General features: G+C 42.5%; 1 protein-coding gene across 1 annotated transcript in view; it reads left to right on the plus strand.

Annotated features, from left to right (window-relative positions):
* The first annotated feature begins 804 nt into the window (after positions 1–804).
* Positions 805–13826, plus strand: part of LOC119030079 (cingulin-like protein 1) — a 55450-nt gene continuing 42428 nt past the window's right edge. Inside the window, exon 1 of the mRNA XM_037117427.1 lies at positions 805–1032. The gene's annotated coding sequence lies outside the window, so the exon portion shown is untranslated. The remainder of the gene's footprint in view (positions 1033–13826) is intronic.

Genomic DNA, 13826 nt, shown 5'->3' on the forward strand with positions numbered 1-13826 from the left:
CGTCCTGAGTTTGACCCATCCGTCCTCCCCAAACTCCGACCCATGTGGACTTTGTCGCTCCTTCTACTATGTCACCTGACGTCCTCCTTTGCTCCAGTCTTAATTACTACACCCACAACCACACAATGAATGTAAACCTGGATCATAGTATGCTGTGTGTGCTGTAATGTTATAAAGGTCATAAACAAAGTACTGTTCACAGTATTACAAATTAAATGATGCTCAATGAAAGGTCAGTAGGGAGGAGTAAGCATGTCTGCACCTGAGTTCATTTTTTGGAATTACTAAGAAATGTCTTGATTATTCTCTTTCCATAAATGATGAAGACATGTTTCAGCACATGTGGTTTTAAGCTTCCAATCTGAACACAGACTCAGTGGTTCAAAGTTTTAACATATTATGGGGAAAATAATAGATAGATAGATAGATAGATAGATAGATAGATAGATAGATAGATAGGTAGATAGGTAGATAGATAGATAGATAGATAGATAGATAGATAGATAGATAGATAGATAGATAGATAGATGATTCAGCATTCCCAGCTTCAGTTTCTCAATAAGGATCATCAGTGACATCAGATGTGAAAAACACCACATGGGAGGCGAACATTCCTGAACTAGTTCCAGTAGTTGCATTTTGGTGAGAGACTGGCACACTGCATCTCCTAACATGGTGAGAGAGAGAGAGAGAGAGAGAGAGAGAGAGAGAGAGAGAGAGAGAGAGAGAGAGAGAGAGAGAGAGAGAGCTTCACACGCTTGTTCAAACTTTCTCGGACTTCCGCCCCTTGAAGTAAACTTTCCTCCTGTCCTCTCCTCTCCTCTCCTCTCCTCTCCTCTCCTCTCCTCCCTGCCTGCCCTTCAGCCCAGACAGGAGGCGCAGGCGGACAGGTAAAGCGACAACTATTTCAGCGTGCGTCAGCGACGTCAGGTGTATCAGGGACCCGCCCACCGAGGCAAGCCCCTGTCAGGCAGGACGGGGCAGCCTGTCAGTCTCAGCAGAGCAGCGCAGAGGAGCGGGGAGCGTTGACAGGTAAGAGGCTGATGATTTACCCGGACCCGGGTTGGATTTTAACCCGACTGCACTTGTTGCCACTGACGCTGTCAGGGACTCCGGATCCCTCTTAAGTGCGTCTCTCGGAGCTGGAGTTAATCTGATCCAAGTCAGTCTGAGGTGACTGTAGTTTCGCTGGAGGGTTTTTTAAAAGGGGCAGCAGCTGAGCAGACACCTGCGGGGTGAAATCACAGAGACTACTTAACACCTGAACTGTCAGTAAGCTCAGCTCAGTGTCTCATCACTGTGTGTTGATCGTTTACTTTACAGAAAGACTAATGGAGACAAGAACGTAGAGAAATGTAAATGATTAATGTTCAGACAGCACTGAGAGTAACTAAGGACAGCAGAATCAATCTGTCAGTGATACATAACTGTGATAGAGCCATTATTAATCTAATGAGTAACTTCAGATTTTATCAGAGCCAGTTAAACTAAGTTAGTGTTCACATTACTGCTGACTATACTGTCACTAGTTACTATACTGTCCACGGGGGAATATTAATATCAGTCTGACAGGACAGAACAAAGTTTTGTGGCTAAACCGACAACAAGCAAACCAGATCTGTCCAGTGATGGAGGGGAGCTCGAGATGTTAACACTCGAGTACTCGAGTGTTTCCCTTACATGGGTATTTTTCATTTCCTGCCAAATGGTACTCCCACTCAACCACATTTTCTGAGGCAAATGTTGTTCTTTTTACTCCACTACATTTTACTAGTTACTTTGCAGACTGCACGCAGCATCAGAGCCACCATAGCACATTTTTGAATGAGTTTGTTTTATTGACAATCTGGTAAAATAATCTGAAAATGCTGAGTATTGGATCCTTATATTGTACCTAAATAACAGGTCTGTCAAGAGATCAGTGTTTCACAACATGATTATCACAGGGGAAAAGAATCAAGATAACGATATTAGTGCGGTATCAAGTGTCTGCTCACCCCTAGCGTATATGAATACTGTGTATAAATTAGTTTTACTTGTACTGTTGATACTTGAGTACATTTACTTTACAGTACAGATACTTTAAGACTTTTACTGAAGTTATATTTGTATGGCTAACGTTTTACTGTTACCAAAATAATATTTTAACACAACATCTTCTCTTTTACATAAGTGTGACTTTTGTGTGCTTCATACAGCATCTGTCTGTCTGGGCTGTGCTCCTGGTTTTGGCCCCCCCGGGTTCCAATGTTAGGAAATATTAATGCCTCAGCATTGAGGCATATTTTAGACAAAGAGAGTGTTTCCAACTTTTAAAGTTTGGGTTTTCACCAGTTTGGGGTGGAAGAACTAGACTGGCTTACCCCCCTCCAACAGACTGCCAGGACTGGAGGGCAGCATAATACAGTATATGTGAGGGGTCTTGAAATCAGTTAGACCTTGACTGAAATCAGTGTCCACATACTTTTAGCCATGTGGAGTAGCACAACAGATTGACTCTAAGTCATTAAATGAATATGAAATGAATGAATGAAAAAAAGGAATATGATAGTCTATCTCTAGGTGGAATTAGCCCATCAAAACTAAATAACTTTCCATAAAGCACCACAGAGATATGACTGTGGTAATCTCTTGTCGTCACCCAGTTGTTTCAGTCGATGCTGAAACACAAACAAATCCGTGCAGGACCAAACGCGTGGCAATTAAATGGCCGGTGATAATCAAACTCCTGCGATGATGAAACACAGCTTCCTTGTGTTTGCCACTCTGAGCTCGGTCCAAGGGCGAGCCCAACTGTACTCTGCACTGTGCTCCGATAAGAACGGCGCAGAAAAGAGACGTTATCTTTATTCCAGCTGGGCGGAGGGCCGTAATGTCATTTACACCGGCTCCGCATGGAGCCACAGTGTCAGTCATTAGCAAATTATAACAATAACACTACCTGACAAGACCGTGTTTGTGAGCACCTCTGACCCTGACAGGGTTGCAGCCCCAGTGTGTTTGGACAAAACAGCGAGTGGGGTAACTGTTCACTGATGGTGACAGTTTGCATTAATTCTCTGGCGATGATGTTTTGTAACTGCGACCTGCGTCCTGAGACATTTTCCCTCTTCTGCTAAATGATGGTATGTCCACATAATAGTGGTAATGTCAGACATCCTGGGCACAGAAGTTGGCTGCCAAGTTAGCGGCACTATTTTGACTGCCTGCTGGGAAACTCCAGAAGACGTGATGTGGTTTCCAGTCAGTCGTGATTTGAAAATGAGGAAATCTCGGAACTGTTAATGCCACATTAATCATGTTTTTAAAACATAAACAATGAATCAAATGACTAATGAGAGAGGTAGTCACTTAACAACTGCCAGCTGAGACTGACCCATTCTCAATTTTTGGAGCCATTGCTCATATAAGGGACAGTTTACACATGTTTTGCAGTGATCCCACAAAGATATGCAGCTGAGGCAGGCTGATAAACCTCTTCTTCTGCATTGTTATCGAATTATAAGTTTTCATACCAGCATATCAGGAGAGATGTATGCCCTTTAGCTTAGCATTTAGTTTTGGTATTATGCCACATTTAGAATAAAGAAATAGTGCAAGAACCAGCCATTTTTGCCAGGAGTTGGTGGAGCTCAAACCAGGCTTAGCCTAAAGGGAGCATGAACACTGGACATTCACCTGGCGCACACAGACACGGCTTCAGTTTAACAGCCCGATGTTGTGCTGTGTCTCCTTGTGGTGTAGCCTATAGGCAACTTTGCATTTGAAAATGTGTCTCCGTCATGGCCTTCGCTTCTGCCCTCCTGCATCCTGCATGTATAACAGTGTTGTGATGCTGTTGTCCCGCTGACTGCTAAAGCAAACACAGGAGTCAGTCACGCATGTCGAAGTGCTTTTCCAAGGCGAAGGAATGTCGAAACCCCCGGCTTAAAATCAGCTGTTAGCATCTCGGCCTCTTTTCTCTTTCTTTGTTCCTCCACTTCATCTCACCGTCCATCTTTTTCTGCTCTACTTGTCTGTTTTTCACTCTCACTTTCTCACCCTCTCTTTCTCTTTGTCTTCTAGCGTGTCTCCTGATTGTCACTTCTCCTCACTGTTTTCTGTCTTCTGCTGTGCCTGCCCCCCCTCTTTTTTTCTTTTTAACTGTTTTTCTCCCTGTAAATTCCCCTGCAGCCGAATAATTTGCAATCTTATTTATACGCAGTTTTTTGATAGTATCTATTTACCTCTATCACATGTGGCTGATCTTCTATATCTCTGAGCCTATGTACTGCCACACCTGCTTGCAACCTGCTGTATGACCTCTAGCTCCTTCGCAGTGATTTATTAGTCCTAATCATTTACACCTGACACTGGCTGTAAAAGTCATCTGGTCTGCACAGAAGAGCGTCAAAAATGTTTTAGTCCACGCGGCACCAGCCAGGAGGAGTCATGCGTTTGTGTTTGTTTTTGTGTACGAGTGTGTGATCCGTCCGTCCTCGCACACGACTGGCCCAATCAGCCTACTGTCTTTGTGAACATTCATGACTTTATGCGGGGATTTTTGGAGGAAAAGTCTTTTTTTATTGACTGCTGCCATCGACTGCTGACTGCTCACTCGTCTGAAATTGGCTGGTAGGGGCAACAAGTAATCAATAACTTCTTCACTTTACCCACAAACACACCTAACACCTAACGCATTTCATCATACCTCTCTTTCACTTTTACCCTGATCACTCTCACCCATTTTCTCTTTACCTCCTCACATTCCCCTCGGTCACTGTGGTCTCTCCTCCCTGTCACTCCTTTAAATAATCTTAATCTGCCAGGACGTGAAGTCTTCGAACAGCAAATGTTACATTCGGACAGCGGACGGTGTCCGACAGTGTATCTGCTCATCTTCATCCACTGAGACACACCCTCCTGCTCTCCCTCCCTCTTTCACTCTCTTTAATGTGTTGTAATGGGACTGCATTCTTTGCCTTGACTCCGGCCCAGTTAACCAACCAGACCGACGAGAAAACATGACTTCTCTCTCTCGCCCAGCACACACCCACTATCCTCTCTCTCTAACTCTCACACACACACACACACACACACACACACACACACACACACACACACACACACACACACGCCAATAGAGGCATGTCATAAGTGTGAGTGATAATGTATGGGATGCGATGGGGTACTTTCCTGTCAGCCCTGAGTGGGAGAACCTCTGATGAACTGCTTACACAATACCCAAATTTCAGCTCTGTTACTGTACAATACGTCACCATTTTTTTTCAAAATACAACACTCTTAGAAAGTGTGACGCTCTAGATGCTTGCTGACTCACCGACTTTTTGGCAGAATCGCTGTACTAGCCAAGCGAAGCTAGCGAGCTAACCGCTAACTTACAAACTTACAAAAACAGCCGGGAACGTGCCGTCACTGGTCAGTCACGATAGCGCCGAGAGTCTCTCTCTATTTTACCTTTGACATGATTTCGTAACATTGAGAATCACTGAAGGGGTCAAAATCTCTCTCAGCTAACAAGCATGCTAGCTGATGGTGCAACAGGGGCTGGGTTGCACCAACTAGTCATAAATCATAAAAAAAAGTTTGTGTGTTAAGTCTTTCGTCAGTTCTTAGTAACTACTGGTTTCAGACACAATCAGATTGCAGTGGTATTCAAGAATGTCCCAGCTTGTAGGTCTAACTGTGTGGCCACACAGGATACTTTTGTAGTGCACGGCGGTTGCGTTGCTGAGCTGCTCACTCGCATGTTTGTGGTCACATTTGCAGTGTGGCTGTCCTATCTGTTTTCATGGAGTTTGCCATAATTACCAATGATATGGTGACAGGATTTTTCTTAACCCCCCTGTGCAAAGAGCGAAAGAAGAACATATTCTGCAGATACAGACAGATCTCTGGATGAAGCGCCCCCTGCAGCCTCGCTTGACACACGCCAGAGAAGCCTTACGCTTCAGTCTTATGGGTCATAAATTAGCACTAATGTTAGCTCTGTCAGTTAGCTAATTCTGTTACCAGTGTACAGTAACACCTTGAAGATAATATAATATGTGATGCAACCCATTCTAACTTAGTTTGTAAATCTCCACTGACTAAAAACTTGCATCATAACTAGGTTAAGTTTAAACTTTGGGACATATGATGCAACTGGTTCCAGGCCTTAAAGCATCATACTGTTGCCAGGGTTACATGCATTTTTTCTGTGACTTATACCTTCATAGACAGAAAGTAAAGGGTTAATTATTCCAGTTTGCCATGGCTCTATAATTGACACTTATGATGAGTGATGTCATTGTTTTCTGGAAGCTTCTGTGTGTGTGTGTGTGTGTGTGTGTGTGTGTGTGTGTGTTCCCATGCACCGAAACTTCCATTACCTTAGCATATAGCTATGTCATAAAAGCAGAATGATGATCTCAGGCTTGGCTTTAACAAACACGCATACTGTACACGTTTGATGTCAGCAATGTGAACGGTTGTGACTTGCCCCGTCACCTCACTGATGTACTACATATACAGCCAGACAGACGTACAAATACGTCAACAAATAAACACTTCTACTTCAGTGGCATCTTGGATACAAGGCATGTTTTTTTCTCTGAGCACTGAAGATCCTGAAAAACCTCAAACATCCCTTAAATTATAGAATATATCTATATAATTTAGCACTTTGGATTCATGCACACTACAGGCCTTATATATTCAGTCCTATTATTGTTGAGTAAAGAAATGTTAAAAAAAAAGATCAAGGGATCACAATTATGCACAGGTCATTGACATATTCTCACTACGACACAAAGATAATTGTGTGTTGTCACATGATGCGTTTTTGTTCAGGGTGTTGCCTGTCTGTGTGTCTGTCAGCTGTCCGCATGGCTTGAAAGGAGAGAAATGTGTGTGTGTCTGTTTGCCTTCATTCTCTTCTGTCTGTTCCTGTCATGTTTGCAGAAGAGATCACAGACATACAGTAGATACCTGTACTGTGAAAACCATTAGACCTGTTCTCTGAGGAGCTCGGAAATGAATAATAATGATAATAATAATTGCATGTTCTAAGTCCTTAATATGAAATCTTAAAAATAATGAGCAGTACAATTGCTATTTTCTTGAGGAACCTGAAGTTCTAAGTTTTAAGGTTAGGTTTTAAGCACTTCTAAGGGGATTTTGCTCTTATGACAGCAATGCTGAATGGATATTAGGCGATCTAAATCTTTAATTGGTAAAATAATAACAATGTAATTTACAGCACGCTTATCTTAATGTAAGTGTGTTCCAGTGATGGGTTCAGTGGTCAGTGGTGTCTGAGATGACATGAGGTGTATGATGGTAACAGATGATTCCTGTTCTCTATAGGACAAAGCCAGCAGGGCGTCAGTGTTCTCTGAGGATATGGCTGTTTTGACTCTGTTCACTCCTTCTGCCGGCTTTTAGGTCTCGGTTTGATGGAATGAAAGCAGGAACACGATCTTGGCTCTAGAAAGCAGTATAAGTATTTAGCTTGTGTCGCCCCGAAGTTTTACTGAACAAGCCGTCTATTGTGTGCCACATTCATTTCTATTATGATACAAATGTCAAGTTGTCTGGTATGAGGAACACCCCGAGGTGGCATCTGGCACCCATCAATCATTAACCCAATGGAATTCATGTATAGCAGTAGAAAGTTCCTAGTACAAACCTCTAAAAAAAAAAAAAAAAAAAGCATGTCTGTGTGGTTCATTAGTCACTGCGCTCCATGGTACAACCCTGACATCAAGCTGCTGTCTCTGTATTCTAAAGGGACATTTGTCAAAATCAGCTTGAGATGTATTTTCTGCCGATTATCAGCAGTAATGAAATGTTTAACTGAAAACTTTAGTACTAATGACTATAAACAAACACCTACTAATAAGGGCTTTCTAAAAAATGGCAATTTAAGGGTCGATTTGTGTAGAAAATGAAATTAATATTACAATATTAGTGTAAATCTTAAGCTGCACAGTTAGCTATAAGTGTTAGCATGGAGCTTGATTTCACACTATTTGACAAAGATACAGTATTTAAAGGGATTTTTTAAATTGTTAGCATGGAACTTGCTACTGTATAAATCGGCATAAATGAAGACTTGAGGGTTAGCGAGCCTCTGTCATGATATAAATTGAAATCGAAATTGTTAGTTGGAGCTCAGTATAACTCAAAACAGCGAATGGTAAAGCGATAGCATTGAGCTTGATGTCAATCTACTGAGTATGTATGACCTTTTGTTGCCTCACTATAACGGGTTGATGTATAATTTCGAGATAATGAAGCTGGTTTTCATGACATAACCACGCATGATTTTGAGATAACGGCATTCAAATAATATCTGGAAGCATGACTTTTGTTCCCAGCTTCCATATGAAGCTCACACAACAAATGCTACAGTTTTAACATGCATGAATGCTAAATTGATTTGCTGAAGCGTCCTGGCGCTTAACACACTTCAAATTGTTGCGGAGCTTCTAAAACCTGAGATGCAGGATGCTAAGTTGTTAGCATGGCGCTCTGGACTCAGTGCCCTGATAGTGTTGGTATTTACTCTTTCACCTGAGAACAGCTATTTCATTTAACAGAGAGGATGTTACTGCACACACCGTCTCTGGTATCACTCAACACCCTGAACAGTAAAGTGTTTACATGAGGACTTCAGTCAGTCATCACAGTAGACTCTACTGGTACCATGAGGCCCGCTGTGACTCATCAGAAGGGTTGTGTGGGTCACATGCTGTGTGGACGGTTTTCTTTTCCCAGACTGTGGATAAACGTGGTAAAGAACATCCTGAAAACACGATCTGTCGCAGCCAGCGTTGCACATGGCGGTTTCATTCAGACATGTAGCAGAAGCACACACAATTCTGACTGAGTGTGCCGGAATGCTGCAAACAGTGAATCACGGGCAGAAAGGTGGCAGGTATTTTAGCAATGAGGGTGTGAGCCTGGAATGGTAGGTAACACACACGCAAAACTGTTTGGAATGGTAACATCACATACTTAAACATTGCCATTTGTGTGTGTCTGTGTCTGTGTCTGTGCGTGATGACAACGGTTGACTAACCCATCTGTGAAGGACTTCTTGTTAACTGTGTGGTGTTTGTTGTGACTATATCATTGGGCTGTTGTGTATTTCAATTATCAGTTTTTAATACAGGCAGGGGAATGGAGGATGTTGGTATGTCCTTATCTGATCTGATAAACGGTTCTAGGAGAAATTCACCTTTCACTGATATTCCTCCTGCGGGGATTTCACTGCAATGCACGTGTGGAGTGTTCCCAGTGCCTAGAAGTAGTAGTCCCCTGTTGAGACATATTCAGCCTTTATAGCAATCTCACATAAAGGCACAGACATGACTTTGTTCACAATGGTCGATAACAGCATTCTTACGAGTTCCCTGACTGACACACTGTGTGAGACGAGTACAATAAAACCACAGTCTGTGAAGAGGATATTAATGTTGAGGCTTATCAGATTGGGTGATTAAGTAGAGACAGGTCGTCAGCTTGCATCATCCATTTGCTCTTCTCTCATGTTGAGAAAATACAGTGTCTTACTTAATTCAAATGTCATCAGAGCTGTAAATAAGCAGGCATATCTCACAGTGTGGTCCAGGACCACAGGTTCCAGCGAGGTGCCTGCTTTTATTGATTGTACAGTGCATTCTCTTTATACGTTGATTAGAGTGTTATAAGACATAAAAAGCCTGGGACCAATCACCTGTGATGGTAATGTTTGGAACCAACTAGAAGTTAGTAGTGAGGATGACCGGTGAGAGCCACTACTGCTGGCAGTCTTGGCAACAAAAGTGGAGAATAGAATGATAACAGAAGGTTATTTCAAGACATACTGGAGATCATAAGTGGTCTTCATCAGTCTTAAGTTCGAGGTCTTCGTGGATCTTCGCAGATTCTCTGTCAGCTTTGATCATTTATAGTCCACCACAATCGTCACAGGGGAAGAAATGTGTTCTTGGGGAAGACGATGAGTGTGAACAAGAAAAATTAATTTAAGTATGGCCCCCAGTTCATCAGCAAGTGAGAAATGGGTGTCGATGGGAAGTCTCACGAGGACCCTGCTGCTACTGACATCCAGCATTTTCTGAATAAATCACAGAGGAGACAAAGTTTTTCAAAACCCCATTAGATAAGATCTTTAATGGCCGGAAAGAACAAAACGCCTTACTGATATGAAGCTGAAGGGAAAAGAAATCCATGAAAGAACACGACCCTCACAAAAAAGCTATTGGTGATGTACAACATGGCCTCTTCTAAATCAGAAACAGGAGCATGTCGACTTGAAACAACTCCTGGTATGCATTGAACTTCACAGATTTACGGTACTTTCTATAACCCTTACAGGTGATCTGACTTTAAATATTCAGAACATAAGGCCACACGTCCAAGAATACCCACGAATCACTGTCAAATCCAAAAGATTCAGCAAGCTCAGTTCTCAGTTCTGAATAATCATGAGATTCGGGGAGGTTTCCCACAAGACCAGCACAGCATAGTCTAATTGTTCGTGGGGTTGTCCTTGGTTTTAAATGGGGTGCTGTCAATACTAAATAAGTTATTACTCTTTGGAGGTTTCAGTCGTCGTAACATCTGTTCCAGGATATACAGATTTACACTCAAACACAAATGTGTTTTTGTTGTCAGCTCATACTAACAAGATTTTGGAATGCATTTTTGAGTTATGGAGAATAGAGATAAGTGTTATCACCAGACTAAATGTCATCAAAGTACATTTTTGCAAACCACACCTTACATTTCATTAGCTTCAAATTTTGGTTTTATAATGTGAATCTGCTGCGCTCATGCTCCAGCTACGTTTGGCATAAAAAAATATACACTTTGTTAGGTTAGGAGAACATCGGCTCAGAATACCTGTTTTTGCCATAATAAACAGAGCTGAGGGTTAGGGTTGTTTTCCTGTGAGAAATATACACTTTTTGGTGCCACAAACACTGACAATTGTCCCGACGTTGGCTTTAGAAAAACAACCAGTGTGAATGTGACATGCATTGTAGAAATATCAATATATTAGGATCCAATGACGTGCACAACAGGGGTTTGCAGAGAGGTTAACTATATAAAGGTACGTACAGCGCTCAGAACAGTCGTACATGCAGTGTGATGCAGGGGAAACCTGAACACATATATTTGATTTATTGTGTCTCATTTTGCACATGACGGCATCCATGTCTAGTCTTATTTTACAGCCTTTGAATTCTCCTTTCCAAAACACACACACCTAATCCTGTTTTCGACTGCAAAGTGACGCATTATCTCTCTGAACTCATCAGAAAGCTTCTCAATATATTTCTGCTCTGAAAGCCTCTTCTTTTCTTTTTTTCTTTCCTTTCATGCCATTTCATCAGCCTTTGGAACGCTCACATTCCCCGCCTTACCATAATGTTCGGGCCAAACGGTTTAGGTTTTAGGGTCATGAGTGTGTTTTGGAGCCCATTTTCTGCGTCTTGTAATTTCCCCTGCTAATGGACGCCTGAGAGTCCTGATTATTCATCTCAGTCATTTGAAAACTGCCACCGAGCTACTCCTGAAATGCATCTTAGTGCATTTTTGCATTTTACAGCTCCTTGGTTTTTTTTTTTCCCTCCAAGTTTTAATGAGTGTTGTTTTGCATTATGCAGTACCTCCAGGCTTCAATTTGGCATCTGGGAAAGTTGGCTTGACTCCAAGACTGTGGTCACCCAGTGCTTATTACTCATTAAGCCTCGTCGGAGGGGCGAGTGGGTGAAGGCTGGGTGGGTGCTGGGCGGGAGCTGCAGTGCTTGGGAGAGTGGGTGTTGTTGTTGTTTTTGTCGATGTTCTAGCTGTGGAAGTAAATGAAGTGAGGAGAAAGTGACAGACTTTGAAAGTTTTCACGATCCGACCACCTTTCTACTCCACTGTCTGTCTGTCTGTCTGCTCACATCAGGTTTCTGTGCACATTAATGCTTGAGAGGTTTTGTCATTTTTATAGAATTAGAGGGTGTTTGTTGTTTTAGTTTCTACCTAATTTCAGAGCAGGTGGATCTATTGATTTGAAGTGTCACTGCAGTTTTCTCAGATTCATGTTTTTACAACACGCAAGCGTTCACACCATTGTACAGCTCACATGAAGGTTGAAAGTACTGTTCATGGTTGTTATAGCACTGTACCATTTACATTTGGATTACATTTTTTTTTAGATCTAAACATTTATAAAGATCTGTCTTAATTGCATCTTGGATATTGACATGAACACCATGTACAATTTGGAAACTGGTAATTATGATCACATGATCTGTTGTAGAACCCCGGAGTATAGAGATTCCTTGTTGTCAGACCCACATGACATAATAAATGGGCTGTCATTGCTGTCTAAAGTGACCCATTTGTAATAAAATGAAAAATGATTTGGTCCGCCTCTGCTATTGACAGAGTTTGGCTGAGTTTTGACAACAAAAGCTTCTTTTTCCAAAACAGATAAACTTTATCGATTGAGGGAACTTTGCAGAGACTGGTCGTCTCCGACTCTCTGTGACCTTGCTCCTCATGAGAGAAATATTTCCCACTTGCTCCTCATGTTTCAAAGTTACAAAACCTATTCACCTATTGCAGGCGCAATTCCTAAACCTGTGGCCGTGTCTTATCCTATCTCAGATCTTGTGTCTTAAGAAAACAGAGATGTTAACTTTATTCTAAAACTCAGCACTTGTCCCGTCACGCCTGCATCTGTGTTTATGATGTGCGCCAGACTGCCTGTATCCTTGACAACAGCCGTCTCACTCCACTTGTCGCTGGCGAGATGGCTTCCTGTAAGATACAAAAGGAAGTTGGCTTTTCCAGTGGTAGCCTCTGTGAGTCAGAGGAATTCATCTGGTCGGTGGATGAGAAGATAGACAGTGTATGTGTTAATATCTGGCCTGGGAAACTGGGATATCTGTGAATGCTAAACACAAGCATAGACAACTGTGCGCTCAGGAGAATGCTTGGCTATAGTTTGGCTGTAGTCATGCTACTCTACAGCATGTGACCCATATACCTGTCTGCTTGAATGTCTGTCTTTCCACTGGACTACACATCCACCTGATCTGTCTGTGTGCTCTCCTACCTGTCTGTCCTCCCGTCCGTCTGAAAAAATGACAGCTCATTCACATTCTGTCTTTTGTTGTCGCTGAGTGTTGGGAAGGAGCTTATTGTAAGCAGGTTGTAAAGTCAGCCTGGCACACCTGTGTGTGTGTGCGTGTGTGCGTGCGTGTGTTGGGATGTGGTTGGGCGGTGTTGAGAGCCATGTTGTGCCATCCTAAAATAACCTGCGGTAATTCCTGTATGCAGTGAAAACATGCCATCAATCAGTCCAGTGTACACGGCACAACAGGGACGTGGAAGTTATGGGTGAAATTTTAAAATCTTGAGAATTCCCTGTACCTTCGGCTGGTACCCGCATTTAGTGTCATTCTTTTTTTTTCCCCCTTACACTTCATCTTGCCTCTCAGATTCTCCCCTACAGAAAGTAACAGAGGTTATAGGGGCATGGCATAGAGAGTCCGACACATTTTCCATTTGAGTGCCTCTCACAGAGGCTGCAGAAACTGGCTGCTTTGTTCTTTTTTTTTTACGCCCATAATGATAGTGCGGTCAGATACGTGATCTCAAACTGGTTCAGCTCTGCTTCAATTAACAGGGGAGGAGAGCAGAGCGAGAGAGCAAATACAGGAGAGGTGATATGTTGCTTATTCACGGCACCATCGGGGACAGGCAAACTGGTTCTGCTGTTTCCATATAGTCGACGTGTTTATAGAAAGATAGTTCCACACCGCTGTGCAACCTGCTGC

Source organism: Acanthopagrus latus, chromosome 12 (assembly GCF_904848185.1).
Source record: "Acanthopagrus latus isolate v.2019 chromosome 12, fAcaLat1.1, whole genome shotgun sequence".
Taxonomy (NCBI): domain Eukaryota; kingdom Metazoa; phylum Chordata; class Actinopteri; order Spariformes; family Sparidae; genus Acanthopagrus; species Acanthopagrus latus.